The 16,291-nt window shown below is 46.3% G+C and overlaps 1 protein-coding gene across 1 annotated transcript in view; it reads right to left on the bottom strand.

Moving 5' to 3' along the window:
* The window catches only part of LOC101649888 (TLC domain-containing protein 4), a 107,463-nt gene that overhangs the window by 46,477 nt on the left and 44,695 nt on the right, over positions 1–16,291 (bottom strand). The window lies entirely within an intron of this gene.

Genomic DNA, 16,291 nt, shown 5'->3' on the forward strand with positions numbered 1-16,291 from the left:
TAATGCATTTGCTCATATCCAGCAAAGAGAGCGGTTCTGTGTCTCCATCTCCGATGGAGCTGTCGCTCCAATGAAAAGAAAATGAATCAATACACATTTTCAGCTGCCTAATGAGAAGAAATAAAGTCACCTACTGAAGCCAATTCACTAGAGAAAAACCAAGTCATTGACTGTCCCGGCAATAACCCCACTTCATTCCCTTCCAACCAGGATATCATAATAAGAATCAGCCTCCCACAGGGCCCCTTCCGACAGAGTTCATGTGTCTATAATGAATCCTTTCCTCGTTTGTTCCCCTTCTGTGTTCAGTGGGGGGATGGGGGGGAAATAAAGGGTACTACAATTCTTCTCACAAGAACTCCCTTAACTATATTGCTCATTTACTTTCCTTTTTAATTCAACATATGCTGACTGAATATTAGATTTTTAATTTGTGGGTCTTTTAGCCTAGGTTTAATATTAGCCAAATAATCCACGAAAGCTCCATACGTAAACATCATTAAAATCTACTAAAGGAGGTGTAGAGAGAACAATATCTTTCTCAGATTAAAAGCAAAAATGGGGGAGTGTAGGTGAGGGAGGGGGCAACTGAAAATGAAGCCCACGAAGCCAGTAATCAGTTCAGGGAGCAGAATCTATTCTTAACTGCAGGGCGGGCTTTTTCTGGAGGGTTTTGTCTGCTACCGGCTGATCCTGGACTGGGACTGGGCACCAACCAAAGCCAAATTCACGACCATCGAGTGGCTGCCAACTCACAGTGGCCCTATAGCACAGGGTAGAACTGACCCTGTGGATTTCCAAGGTTGTCACCCTTTATGGCAGAAGAAAGCCTCGCCTTTCTCCCACAGAGCGGCAGGTGGTTTCGAACTGCTGACCTTGCGCTTGGCAGCCCCACTCAGCACCACACCACCAAGAGGAGACTGGGCACAGATTGCTCATTTATGCTTGCTAAAACTCAGAATACACCTGTTCACTAATCCAGTAAAGGGCATTCAACCCATTCACCATTAAGATATTTATCATTCCACAACCCCTTCTGGGGAAAAAAAAGGTTTTATTAAGTCCGTTCTAGTGGGTGAAGATTTTAGGCTTTCTCAAGAGACTTACTTTCAGTTAAGTCTTTGTGGGGGATGGGGGTGTTGAGGGTCCCCCTTTACAGAAAGGTGCCATTTAAAATGGCACAAGGCTCTCCATGAATCCACGCTGTGGTTTCCATAGAGGACTGGCCACAAAGCCAATGAAGTGGTTCAACTCTCAGCTTCGTTTCGCATTAAGCGGCTGCTGGCCTCATCCACCGAGTCAGGCCAAATCAAAGACTAACCCAGGGATTATTTTTACACTTTTCCCCAGAAAAAACAATGCTCTGGCAGGAAACAAATGCCCTGCTCATTCACTTCAGTAAGACTGAATCAGTCAAGCAATATGTTTTGGAAAAAAAATTTTAGGTGGGGGTGGTGGGGGAGAGAAAAAATAAAGAAAACCCTGTTCATGCCTAGCACGGATGAAGGGCCGTGAGTGTGGTGACTTAAAGATTGGGCACACAGTCAGACTGGGGAAGCGAGAGCCCTCGTCCACCCCGCTAGTCCTGAGCGCAAGGCTGGGACTCTAGGTGGCCTGGTAAAGGACACCCAACACCTGGGGCAGGGACTTCATTAGACAAGGGGCGGTTCTAGGCACAAACTTCCCAATTAGCCCCTCCGGAGTCAAAGGAATTGTGACAACCAACGAAAGTCTTCCAGGAGCTGCTGACAACTGTCTGTGCCTTCATGTAAACTAACGGAGCTGCTCTCCTGCACAGAGGGAAGGGCAGGGGCAGCGGGAGCTCCTTAGGGAAGTGCTTAAAACCACCAGTGCTTCCTGTCTGACATCCTCCCAGGTGGGAGCACTGCACCAGTGCTTGGAAATAAAGACTCTCAAGGCGGGTCAGAGAACTTAGGTGGTAGTCTTCAGGGGCAGCAAGTATGAGGGAGTGGGAAAGAAGGCATGGACTCCACCTTCCCTTTCCTATTTCTACACTGACTCCCAAGAGCCCCTGTTCTCAGGCAGTCTGCTCACCTCTTGTAACAGGTGAGGGTTTTTCACCCAGAACACAGAGGCCGCCTAGCACACTCTCCCTCAATTTGGCAATGTGTCATCCACCAGCCATGCCCAAAGACTGGCGCCCAGGTCCTCCTCACAGCTTCAACTCTGCTTCAGCTGTGTGCTCCCAGACTGCAAAGGCCCTCGGGTACCAGACTCGGAGGGTCAGCTGCCCACAGAAGGGCTCCACGAGGCACCGGGGGCCCTGCAGGCTTCGGCTGTTGTGCGCCAGCTCACGGCCACCTGGAGCAGGAGGGAACGCAGTGCTGCCCGGTCCTGTGACACCAGCACAGCCTTGGGTAGGTGACTCCTCTGTTGTCGATATTAAGTCACTTCGCTTCTTAAGACCTTCCCTCGCCTTAACTGACACTTTCCCAAACACGATGTGCTTTTCTAGAGACTGGTCCTTCCTGGTGCTGGGTCCAAAGTAAGCATGCCGAAGTCTTGCCGTCCTCACTCTTAAGGAATATTCTGCTTGTATGCATTCTGTATGCATTCTGTATGCATTCTGAGACTGCGTCAGCCATTTTTCTGGCAGACTATGATCTATCCAGTGTTCTTTAATACATCACACATTCAGTGTACCATTTCTTTTTATGTCACACAGCTTTGATATGACTATGAGGTGACTACAAAGATCCTGGCTGTGTCGGGAACTATATAACCCAAGCTGGGCTTCACCCCAGAGCAGCCCTTTCTGGTTCCTCGGTGACTGATACAGTACTGTGATCCAAACGGATCCCCGTGTTCCATGCTAGCGCAGTCATCCCTGACACCTTCTCTTCCTCATCACCACAAGTAACTGATTGCTACGGCCTGGTGGACGGAAGATTGCCAAAGGAAGCAGAACCCGGCTCCAGAGACGTTCTGGAAGTTTCTCAGGATAGCCTTGTGAATAATAAATACATCAAGGAGTGGGTTGGGTGACAAAATTAGGTCAATCCAGAGCCAGATGAACAAGAAGAAGCAGACTGCTGATCAATGGTCTAAAGCAGCCCTGAGAGATGTCTCCTGCTAGTCTGTCAGCTTTGCTCTCCGGGGGGCTATTTCAGTCATTATTTTTACAAAGACACGTTTCCTTAATAGGCAGATGACACAGAGCAGGGAACGCTAGCTGATGCAATGGGTAATAGAATCAGGTTTCAAAACGATCTGCATTGAGTCAAAATAATGAATCCCATGGAGGAACAAAACCTCATGACTCAACCTGCAGCCCAACTGGACGGATATAAGGTAAACAATAACAGCAGGGCCATCCACATGCCTTAGAACAATCAGCGATCCGAGATCAACAGGGCAGTGTTTGCACAGGGACAAAGGTCGGAAGGGATAGGACAGGGCAATGAGAAACACAGGGAAGACATGGGAAGACAAGCGCTGTGACCGTGTGGGGATTGCAGTCCATAGCATGCAACAAATGGGTACGGATGTGGTGAAGGGAAACCCAATTTGTTCCATAAGCTTTCACCCAAATCACAATAAAAAGCAAATGAAAATAATCTATTCCAATTTATAGTTATATCATAGGAATACATTTTTAAAGGCAACACTCATGTACAGAAGTTAACAGGCACACATGCACGTGGGTACACATGTAAGTCAACAAGCAATTATAATGTAATGAAGAAACACCAGGTCTACTTATCATCGGATAAGTGTCCAAGATAAGTATCGGTCCCACTATATTCAGGATTAATCATAGACCAAAGTACCTTTGGGATAATCATGAAAGTGATATTTTTTTCATGAAACATTAAAGGGCTTAGCCAGGCTAATTTGGAAACTTGGAGAAGACTTGAAAGAATTCTTCAAACATCTAAAGGACTGCGGTGTGAAAAATGAAAGCCTAAATTTATTCTGCATTACTCAGAATGGCCTAATTGGACAAAAAAACAGGGAGGACAGAACTCAGCTTAATTTTAGGGAAGAACTGTCTAACAAATTAGAAGCACCCAGCAACCTCCAGAATGGAAGTAGGAAAAGGGCCACTAAGAAGATGGGTCTGCAGAGGGACGAGTGCTAGCCTGACTTTCAGAACATCCTCAGAGTAAGATCCTGGGAGTCCAGGAACTTAATGTTGCTGTCTGAAGAGATCATTTTATATTAAATACTGTACTAACGTCTTCATATCCTCTCGTTCTAAAAAATAAAAATGCCACATCGAGGAAAATACTAAGACTATAACAAAACAAAAGCAAGGCTCAACGACACCAAGTTGGTTCTGACTCATCTCAGTTCTACGGACTGGACGGAGCTGTTCCTTGGGGTTTCCCAGACTACAAATCTTTGCTGGAGCAGAGACTATCGGGAAACACTGTCACCCTGCCCAAGGGAAAGATCCTCCTCTGGTCACTAGGTCGTTAGCCCCTCATGGACCCTGTCTTCATCATGCAACACTCAGAATGCAGGTAGCCCCCCTCGTCTGCAGAAATCTATCCTCAGTCACATGACTATCCCTGTCCTGCTCCTAAATTCCTTCCCAGCCATCCAACCCAGCCCCTCGCACTCTCCCAAGCACTTCCACTGGCTCCGGAAAACAGGACTAAGTTCTTGGCCTGTCCTTTAAGTGCCCCGAAGATCTCTCTCCTGCAACCTTCTCAGGCTGTGGCTGTGCATGCTCATACTTTGGGGACAGGAGGCAGCCCTAGTATCTTTGTTCTTCACAAGCTCCCTCAAGCCTTCCTTCCCAAACCCTTTGTGAATACCCATCTACTTTCAATTATACCTCCCTCTTCCCAATCCTCAAACACAACCAAACTCACTGTCGTCGAGGTGATTCGGACTTGTATCAACCCTACATATAGGATTTACAAGACTATAAATTTTGGTAGGAACAGACAATTTCATATTTCTCCCGAGGAGGGGCTGGTGGGTTTGAACCACTGACCTTGCAGGGAGTTAGCAGTCCAACAATGCAAAGATCCTTCTATCTCATTCTCACCCCTGGCACCATGTTAATTAGCATGCTTCCTACAGCTCGTACAGCAAGCCTACTTCCTTGGGGAGGCTCCCTTTGAAGTCGTTCCCCCACTGTAGGCCCTGTGTGGCTCTCCTTTATGGCCGTATGCAGAGTTTCACTGAGCTCCCCCTCTTCCGGAGGAGCCCCGGTGCTTTAGGGGTTACTCCTTAGACAGCTAACCATAAGGTCAGCAATTTGAATCCACCGACCGCTCCTTGGGAGAAAGAGTTACAGTCTCGGAAACCCACTGGGACAGTTCTACCCGGTCCTACCAGGTCACCATGAATTGGCATTGACCGATGGCAGTGAGTTTGGGTCCCTTCTCCCAGTGGAAAGGGAGTCCACGACAGTGGGAACGACTGTCATCATTGCTTCAGCAGAGTCTGCCACAGTAGGTACTCAAGGAACATCCGTTAAGTGAAATAACCGAAAGCCTGGGCTCCTAATCATCCATGTGCTTTTCTTTCTGCCAGAACCGCCGGCAGGTACCTCGTTTTACTAGTCTAATCCAAGTACTGGAAAAAGAGCTTCTAAATTGGTAATCCCAGTGCTACAGCTTGAAGATAGATGCATTAGCGTCAGTGGGCTCACACCGACACATATGTCCAGAGGACTAATGCTATAAATGAACGAATATTGGGCAGAGGTCTCGGGCTTTGTGCTTGAGTGCTACCTTACAAGTGGGTGTGGTTTGCGCCTACCCAGCAGTACTGCAGAAGTAAAGACCTGGCGATCTGTTGTTTCCTTTTGCCTTATCGCCAAGGAAACCCCCATGGTAAAACCAACCCAACAGCAGCTAACAATAACCCTGAGTGTTGTGATACTGAGCTCTTGTCCAAAGCCCTTACAGTGCACGGTGTGCTGAAAGGGTTCACGGGCCCACGTAATGATAACCTGTGCCATATTTCCACACGCTCTGCAAATCCGGGGGCATTTAATTATTGACTGATCTGCCATCATCCGTAGCCCTAGCACTCTCTAACAGTGTCTGCCTGCAAACTGCACGACACACCACTGTTGGAAATGAGTTATCTGGCAAAACAACTAGCCACGCAAACAAACAGGTCCCAATCACACACAGATACACTTGCCCCACACACATTCAGGTTTTTTGTTGCATTTTCATGTGGGTTGTCTAGAAGCTCAGAAGATATCAATAATTGGCCTAGGAGTGTTAAAACCCCTTAGTCCACTACCTTCTACTAACTTTCTCATTCAAGCAAAACCTGGGAAGCAGCTAATACATGCAAAGCATTTAGCTAACTGCTAGCAGTTTGGGGTTTTGTTTTTGTTTTTTTAATTCTGTATTGAAAATATCAGAGGGGAAGGGGAGAGTTAAAATCATGCACTGAAATATTCCATTTCAATGGGAAATGGATCTATGTATGGATTGTGATAAGAGTTGTACGAGCCCCCAGTAAAATGATTTTTTAAAAATATATCCCATTTCTTTTCAGAGCACCAAGTTCAATACCCATTAGCATTAGTGGGAAAATTAATATGAAACCCGCTGCTTAAAATACTCAACCACCAGCCAGCCCGACCTCTATAAAATTCCTACATTGGGGCACTGGTTTTCAAAATGGAAGCAAATGGAATGAAAATTAACTAAAGCAGGAAACGGCTAGGGAACCCTGCATTCATATAATTAACTATGATGCTCCTTAAGATGTAACAAGGAAATGTCCGTAGCTAATAGAAGAGAGTTCTCTGTGGCTCCTTACTGTCAGCTAAAATACTAAACTCAGAACAAGGGCTCCTTTTTTCTGCATTTTGATTCTCTCCTCTCATTCCTTCAACCCTTCTTGAGCATACTTACAAAAGAATTTAAGGCTTTCTACTCCTATAAAGATTTACAGTCTCAGAAACCCACAGGGGCAGCCCTGCTCGGTCCTCTGGGGTGGCTATAAGTCAGAATCCACTCGATGGCACTAAATTTGTTTTTGCTTTGGGGGTTTGTGTTTTGGTTTTTTTTTGAGGGTCAACTATGTCTGCTAGGTTTGACAGGGTCTCCCCCACTCTCAATAATTGTTAGTCACCGCTTGGTTTTATTATAACAAGAAATAAAATGTTTACGGTTATTTTAAAAGGCCCTATTGCCACCAAGATGCTATAGGCGAGGCAAATGGACTCACAGGACACTGTTAGGAGGTGTCATCAGGCTGCTCTCCGCTCAAACCAACATCTCCTGGCAGAGCAGAACTGCCCCGTAGGGTTTCCTTTACTTTGCGGTAAATCTTTAGGACCAAACCACCAGTCTTTCTCCTGCAGAACCACTGTGTGGATTTGAACACTAACCTCGTTAGCAGCTTACACCAAAACTAGACTCCATAAGGGCCAGTCACTCCCAGTGAAAAACTATCCTCCCTCGAGTGGCTCCACGGCCCCACTGCCACCACGGTCCGATCATTGCTGTGACAACTGATTTATGAAGCTACACATCCTTTAATCCACATTTCTGTCCCTGGTACGAGCAGGTAGGCAATGGGCTGCTAGCCAGAGGTCAGTGGTCAACCCACCATCTGCTCAGTGGGAGAAAGGGGCTGTCTGCTCTTGTGAAGCTTCTCAGCCTCAGAAGCCTGGCCAGCATCACCACGGCCCAATCACTCCGGGCAATGGGTTCACTTTGGGGTTACCTTCATCCAATCATCTGTCTTCGTACATCCTAGCTATGTAAAATGCCTTCTAGGCATCCGTGTCTAGCTCCTCTCACTTGTGTTCCAGATTTTCAAATGCTAACACACACACACACACACACACACACACACACAGAGTACTTCTTCAGTGTATATTCTGCTTATGCCAACCAGTCAAAAGGGCTTTGTAGAGTCTTGCTGGCTATAGTTTGTGAAGAAAACTGTCTCTCAGAGAGAGAGAGAAATGATAGGTAAAGTAAAAGGCAGAGAGGTATAGATAGCGATAGAATTTCCTCCCAGCTCTCCACAATATCTGATCAGTTCTCTTTTCTCTACTGAGATATATATGTATATTTTAACTGGAATTTTAAGAGAACTTTATTCTTCATTTCCTTTATCTAAACCTTTCCATATTCTGACTTTGAACTTTGAAATCATGTAAAATTTAACATCATTTTCTACGTCACACTAATGCGCTCGTCTTATTTTAAAATGTTTATTTTGTTTTATCCTCATGTTTTTATTTTATTAAATAATTTTATCATTTCTTTACTTGAGATTTGTCTTCATAATGCCTGACAATATAATGGCTAATGATAATGCCTGGTGGTATGGCGGTAAAATACTAGGCTGCGAACCGAAAATTCAGCGGTTTGCACCCTCCAGTCCACCAAAACCAAGGTAGACTCTTCCTGGGAAGATCCACAGCTTTCCATGTAGGAAAGGAATGTTTGGGAACCAAGTGTGGTAGCAACTGCACATTCTACTTGACGTGATGGAAATATGGAATGATATCTGTATTATATCCCAAAGAATAATAATAATAATTTTTAAAGAGATCTCACAGCTTCTGAAGACCCACAGGTCGTCTTCTCTGTCCATGGAGTCATTATGAGTTGGAATTTTGGGTTTTGTTACAAGAAGGAAAGACGTCCTGGTTACTCAGTGGTAAAGAGCTCAGCTACTGACTGACAAAGGGCAGTTCAAAGCCACCAGCTGCTCTACAGAGGAAGGTTGTGATCGTAGCACTCAAAGCCTTGCCCTCCCCAGGGGGTACTGCCACTGTGGCCCACAGGGTGGCTAGAAGCTGGAATCTACTCCATGGCGGCTCGCTGACAAGTCCGGTGGCTCTCAGGGAGTGCAGTGGATAAAGGCCTCCTTTCTCCCAGCATGCCCTACCGCTCCTCTGGTTCCTGATCCCCAATCCAATGACAAATTCTCCCCTTGGGAAGTTCAGGGGCTGCACAAGTTCATGTTGTAGGCCCCTTTGATGTACTCAATAAATGCTGCTTCCTAACATTTCATCTGAAACTCATAAAAGAAAATCTTTGTTTTGTAAACCTGTGGATTCCATTTGTAACGACTGCATCTGGGAGACGGCAGAGTGCCTTAAGCGAGGCCATGAAGGTAACGAGGTCACACTAACACAGCGCCTGGCTTACACAGCGCCTGCCTTACACAGCACCTGGCTTACACAGCACCTGGTTTACACAGCACCTGGTTTACACAGCACCTGGCTTACACAGCACCTGGTTTACACAGCACCTGGCTTACACAGCACCTGGTTTACACAGCACCTGGTTTACGCGGAGAGCAAAGGTTTTGAAGCTTATACAATCTGAGGGCTCCTCTTTAGCACTTCAGATACATGTTAGAGGGGGCCATGGAAGACACTTATGCAAGGGAGGGGTCCCAAAGCTGAAGCAGGGACCAGCCTGCGCCACATCACCTGCGTCACCTGGGGGTCACTTGGGTAAGGTGACCAGATTTTAACATTGGTAAAATGGGACACCACTGATAAAATTCATATCCTGGCTAAATAGCCACATGGCAGCCAAAAACCATATACCCTAGCTTGTGCATTCTTTCAAAAAATCAGGACTTTTTAAAAACGCCGCAGGACACGGGAAAAATTGTTACAAATTGGGACTGTCCCGCCAAAAGTGGGGCGTCTGTTCACCTTACACTTAGGGCGAGGAGGGAGGTTGTAAATCCAACCTCTATCTGGTCTGCCACACAGCTTCCATACCAGGACTTCTTGGCATGGAACTTCTGACATTCTGCCAACACTGTGAACTCAAGGAAATGCTGGACAGAGCAAAAAGCATCCCAACTCTGTCTATCTATTTTATGTATATGTTTTTCCTTTTTCACGGGAATCATTGGAACTCTGGCCAAGATACCTGGAAAGTCAGACCTTAGGGATTTAGAGGGCAGGTTCTTCTCATCTTCCCCCAAAGAATACATACATATGTGAACATACATGTGTACACTCATTCTTTCTCAGGTACAATCTGATCTAGATAGATAGATATAATCTTTTTTAGATACAGATACCAGCTACACCTGAGAGATGGAAAGCATACTCTTAGGTTACAAGGAAGCGGCGGATGTGGGGCTTGTTTTCCTGGCTGCCTTCATTTTTTAAATGTATTTATTTATTTATGGGTCAAGAGCAATTTAGCACATTTCTCCCATCTAGCGGATCCTAAGGAAGAATCCATTTCATCTAGGAGAGCGCTGGGATTAAATTCCAGTCTCAGCATTCAGCAGCTGGTCTTGAACCAGAATAACAATCCCTCTGACCTGTAAATTCTTTAAAATGGGGAGAAGAATTGCTCCAGGGCAAGAAAAAAAGAAAACTTTAGCAGGAAAACAATGGACAAGGGCCTAATCTCTAAAATATACAGAAAACTGCAATACTTCAATCCAAAAAAAATCCAACTTAAAAGTGGCCAAAGGACATGAACAGTTTACTAAAAATAACACTTCAATGGCTAACAAACATGAAAAAAGCATCGCTTTGTCGGGCGATGTCAGGGGAGCCGGTCCCTAACAAATCATCACAGCCTGGCTGGCACAATTGTACAGCGATAATCAGTAAAGGTTACAGTAAAGTCACAGAGAATAAGAGAGAGTGCAATGAAGGAGTCAGACACCATGATCTCAACAGCCAGCTCCGCGCACAGCACGAGCACAGAGGGCAAGAGAGTTTTATTGCTAACCAAGGCTTATTATATATCTTTGGGGGCGTGGATGGCCCCTAATTACAGGTAAAGACACACGTCATAGGAAGGGGTTGTACAATAGGCACACACATCACAGGAAAGGGGTGTACAATGGGCTTAAGCGTGGCAGGAAGGGAATGAGCTAGAGGTATACACATAGTACGAAGGGGAGGGACTAAAGGCATACATGTGACAAGAAGGGCAGACCCCAGACTCAATATGGCTGCCTAACCTTGGTCACCTTGAGTGGGCTTGACCTCCCTGGGCTCTCCAAGGAAACAATCTACTACTATCCTTATCAGAAGGGAGTGGGCCCTACTTAGGGTGGAACAGACTATAGAGTCTGATCGCTCTAGATGGCTGATAACCCTTAGGGAGAATAACCTGACTTACTTCTGTTGACCTCCAAGTATAGTCATTCACCCTGTGCAGCAAGCAGCTAGGTTTGGCATATATTTGTAGGAGGCAACTTGGGAGAAATCGTTCTGTTTCCCGAATGCCGACGATGACAATTCAACTCAAAAATTTGAAAATACAATTGCTGGCGAGAGACATGAGGGTGCAGAGAGAGTGGAACTCTCATACACTGCTGGTGAGTCTGTAAATATGTACACCCATTGTGGAAAACTATCTGGTGCTACCTCAAACCACTGGGAATAGAATGTCCAGGTGATCGAGAAATCCTGCTGTTGGGGAGGTACCCCAGGAAGTCAGAGCCCTAACAGCAGCACACGTACACCCCAGCTCCTCACAGCACTGTTCACAATAGCTGTAGAAGAATGGATAATGAAACGTTGGCACACACACACAGTGGAGTACTGTGCATTGTTAAAGAACAATGATGAAATCACGCAACACCCCATGACATGATGGACCTGTAAAAAACTATACTGAGTAAAGGTAGTTCGTTTCAAAAGGACAAACTTTGTATGAGACCACTGCTATAAGATCACAAACCAAGACAAAGGCTTTCCTACCCAAGGGAACAGACTTGGAGGTGCCCAGGGGCGGGGCCGGCATGGGTGGGAAGATGAAGCAAGGGACTGGAAGGCTGGCAGGTGTGGACTTGGGTGGAAGGGAGGACGAAGGCCCGTAAGAGGCAGAAGAGCCGTCGGGAAGGGTGGGCTAGAATAAGGGGCAGTGGTTTAAAGAGAGGGTTGTCCTGTTGAATGCAGAGTTGATGGTCTGAAATGTAAATCATTCCACCTAATTCACACTCAAAGATCATCAACAACAAAAAGAATGACTAGGTTTCATGGTCATGTGGCTTCAAATGGAGGAGTTACATGCACCTGACACAGTACAGCATATAGTCCCTTTCAGAACATGAATTCCTTTGTAATGGGTCACTGTGGTTGCTGACATGGAAACCTCCATCTCCGGCTGTGAGCCCAGGCTGGTCTGGCCACCTGCTGATCAAGATGTAGTGGAAGTGATGCTGAGAATTCCGGCGTCTAAAGACCTTGCCACGTCACCTTTGCTCTCTTGGAACAAGACCCTGACCCTGTCAGGTAAGGAAGCCTGCTCAGCCTACTGGAAGATGAGGCCACGTGGCGCAGAACTGAGCTTCCCTGGATAACAACCAAAAGCCAACATCAGCTGCCAGGTATGTCAGGAAGACCTCCTGGAGCCTCTTGTCTAAAGAACCCTAAAGCTGAAGTCAGCCACACACGTGAGCCCAGTAACTGACCAATCAACCCACAGGATCATGAGATGACAAAGTCATTGTTTTAAACCCTAAGTTTCTAGGTGTGAGTGTGATCTAGTAATATATCAAAAACCACCATTCAGTACAGGATAGCTACTAGAATAAAGGGGAGCCCTGGTGGCGCAGCGGTGACATGTTGGACTGCATGTTGGGTACTGTCTGCAAACTCAGCAGTTCGAAACCATCGGTCGCTCCATGGGAGAAAGACGGAGCTTTCTACTCCTGTAAAGAGTTACCGACTGTTAAGAGAAACCTACGGGACAATTCTACCCTGTCCTACAAGACTTGACGGCAGTGAGGATGGTTTTTTAGGGGGGAGGTTTGTTTTGTTTCATGAGGGAACAGGCATTAGTGGTTCTGTGGTTGAATTCTTACCGCCCATGTGAGATGCCTAAATTTGATTACCAGTCAATGAATCTCATGCTCAGCTACCACCTGGCAGTGGAGGCTTCCGTGATGCTATGATGATCCAGATAGGTTTCCTCAAAGCTTCCAGATTAAGTGAACAAGAAGGAAAGCTCTGCTGATCAAATTCTGAGAGTCAGCCACTGAAAAACCATAGGATCCGAGTTAATGGCATGGAGACCATGTCTGAGCCCCTCCTGCTTCAGTAGGAAGGAGGAGCCTCCAATTTCACACCAGGCCAGGCCTAATTGCCACAAGACAGAGGTCAGACATTGTCTGCCCCATCTGCCATCCTTCTTTCCCCTATCCTGACAACCTCCCAAGCACTCTCCTCTGCTGGGTTCAGTAGTCCATTGCAACGGTCACACAGAACGCACAGACAATATTCATGATTGTGGAGGTTTAACAGGGTAGCTAACAGGTTATCACAAACACTAAGGATACAGTCTTTTGTCCACAGCAGCACCTCCTTATCAGCCATGTCTCTTTCTGGTCCTCAGTCTCTCAGCCAGAGGTCCCGTGGCCTCTGCCTTGTTCCGTGGACTGGGAAGCCCGTCGCTCGCTCACCTCATGGTCCTGGAGCTGCTCGTCTGCTCTGGCTCATAATCTCAGTTGCTGCAGCCTTTGGTGCTTCTGCTGCCTCTGTCACTTCAGACAAGGATGTCACATGCACTCAGCTGGTGATTCTTTTTCTGGATGACCACGGAGTATTCTTGCTGTTTCTGAGATGGCTCTCTTATACCCAGTGGAATGGCAAAACTGAGTCACAAAACTCAAATACTCCATTTGCATGGTTCCACCCAATCATTTGGTGGGAGTTGCAGAGACAGGATAGAAAAGCTGGAAGTAAGTCATTTCACCTCACCTCTGGATCACAATGTTCCACAAGGCAGCATTTCAGCCCATCACGCATGGGTCACCATGAGTTGGGGCCAACTTGATGGCAGCTAACAGCATGTGATCACTAGCTATTTCCTGAATGTGTTGGTGTGGGTTGACTAGAGAAACAAACTCATAGATACTCATCATATGTGACTAAGAAAGTGCTTTATATAAAGAGTAATTGTATATCAAGAAAACAGCCAAGACCAGTCCAGAGCAAGTCCATAAGTCTGATATCAGCCATTTGTCTGATACCAGTTTATAAATTCCTCTTCAGACTCACGCAACGCATACAATGACGCCAAATGCAGGCAGCTCACCGGCCAACGGGTGAAAAGCCTTGTGGATCCACTGGCAGTGTAAGCATCTCAGCACTAGTGTGCGTTTCCACGTGGCTCCTCCAGTTCCAGGGCTTGGCTCCATCACTGTAGCTCCATGTGGCTTGTCAATAGGAATATTTTTGTAGGGAGACCAGCAGAGAGTAAGTGAGGGTCTGGGCTCCAGTGAGCTGTTTATCGCCACCTCGCCTCCAAATGAGATCATCAAGCTGACACCTGACTGACACGTTGACAGATTCTGTAACTGCCTTGCAGAACAAAGGTGTTTACACCTATTACTCCACTGTTAACAAAGCACAGAGGGCTGTCATTTTCTGAATTTGAAGCAAAGTGATCATTTCTGCCTCCTTTAAACCCTGGGACTCGGGTCCCAGCTGTCTACGACCATAATCTGACAGGTGAAATTGGAGAACTGAAAAAGGTAAGACAGTTGAGGTGATTCTGAATCGAGCTGGCCCTTTATCCTGTTATTTAAGGTCTGCTTAAAGCTCTTACCTGAGTGGTGTCTCATCTCACCACATGGTGATTGCCCAAACGGGTTCCAACAGCTAGTGCTGTTGGATGAAATGTGGTGTTGGCTCCCCGGTTCAGTATATGATTTATACTGTCAGGTATCCAAAAGATGTCTTTCAACACAGTGGCATGGCTCCTTAAACCAAGTCACAGGCTAGCAAGGAGATATACAAACCAGATGTGGTTCAGACAACTTTGATACAACACTCTAATCCTCAAGGTTAAATTCACTTAAGGGCACGCAGAGAGGGACACGCTTGACCAACTGACCCGGAAATGCAGAACCTCTGCACAGAAGTGCTCTGGAGGCAAGAATGTATCAAATGTGGCGACAGCTCAAAGTCACACAACCTGAGGGAGCCTAATGTTTCCCACCAATTACCAAGCAGATTAAAAGCAGACCAAACTTGTAAATCTGGGGCCACATCCTGAAAACCCCTGTGAGCAATTTTAAGCGTGGCAAGGTCTCTGGAAAGGCTGGCCCTGGTTACGAATGTGTGTGGTTGGTGACTCTGAATAAGTGCCATCCTTTCTGCGTGGGCCCAGGGCATCATTCTGGTTTTGCAACAAAACGACTTTGCTCGGTGAAGGCCCCGTGTCTTGCTGGACTCGTTGCACACTCAGTGTTCTTCAAGCAAACAAGCATTCCTCACGGGAATTCCAGGAAGAGGGTCTGCTCTGACAGCCATGTGGAGAAATGACGCAGGAGGAATTTCAGATAGCTGTCTCCATTGGCCATGTATTCCTTTAGCTAGCATTAAAGCTATTTCTGTATTAAACCTATGATCCTACACCCTTGCCCCATTGCCCTTTCAGTAAGCAGCACGGAGGCACAGCACTGCTGGCTAGCACCAAGGAACATGATACGAAATGGCATCATGAAGCGAGGTCACTGGGTTTGACTAACTGGTATTGGGAATGTTACTGAGAACACGGGTTGTAGCAAATGCAGTGTTTTCATGATGAAAATTCACAGAAATGTCTCTCCCCGCGCTGAATCAGAAATTGGGGGACTAGTGCAATTTGGTCAACCGTCTAGACCCCTGAACCTTGGTATGGCTACCTTTGTCTCTCCTCTCTGCCTGCTGGAATCCAGCAAGAAGAGAACAGGATTTTGAAATATGCTTTATGCGGACTAGCCAGTCTCGTTCTTAGCTCCATCTTATTTGCCTTTGGCTTTATTCTTCCTGTCTCACCCAAAGTGTACTTTAGCCTCACAACATTGTACAGATCCTTATAAGCCATCACAAATTCTTTTTTGGAATAAGGTAAATATAAATAAAAGTGAAAGTCTTACAGTCAATGTGTAACCCAGTCTCCCTACTCGGCAGTGAGTTTCTGTAAGCAAGGTGCATGGGTGGCCCTGGTTTGAAATGTCCAAGATGCTCAGAGAGGTGCTACAAGGCATAGATGCTAAATGACTATCTCGTGAGTCAGGAATGGTACATTTGGACAGCACATGTTCATGACAAGGCGTCTGCTTTCATAGAGATGACAGCCTTGGAAGCTCTATGGGGCAGTTCTACTCTGTCCAGAGGGGTCACTCTGGGAGGGTTTGATTTCTTCATTTTGTTACCCACCAGAGACCCCTCAGAAGACAGACCTGCAACCTGTTTCCAAAAGTTCACAGACCTGATCATTCTGCAGAGTAGGAGCAGTTCTACTCTATACGTGTGTGGTCACCGTGAGTTGGGGACAATTCAATGGTGATTCGCAATGACAATCCGTCACTCACATCTTAAAATAGGTAGCAGTGTGATAAT

This window comes from Echinops telfairi, unplaced genomic scaffold, assembly GCF_000313985.2.
Source record: "Echinops telfairi isolate 266 unplaced genomic scaffold, ASM31398v2 ScPeMD7_443;HRSCAF=831, whole genome shotgun sequence".
NCBI lineage: Eukaryota > Metazoa > Chordata > Mammalia > Afrosoricida > Tenrecidae > Echinops > Echinops telfairi.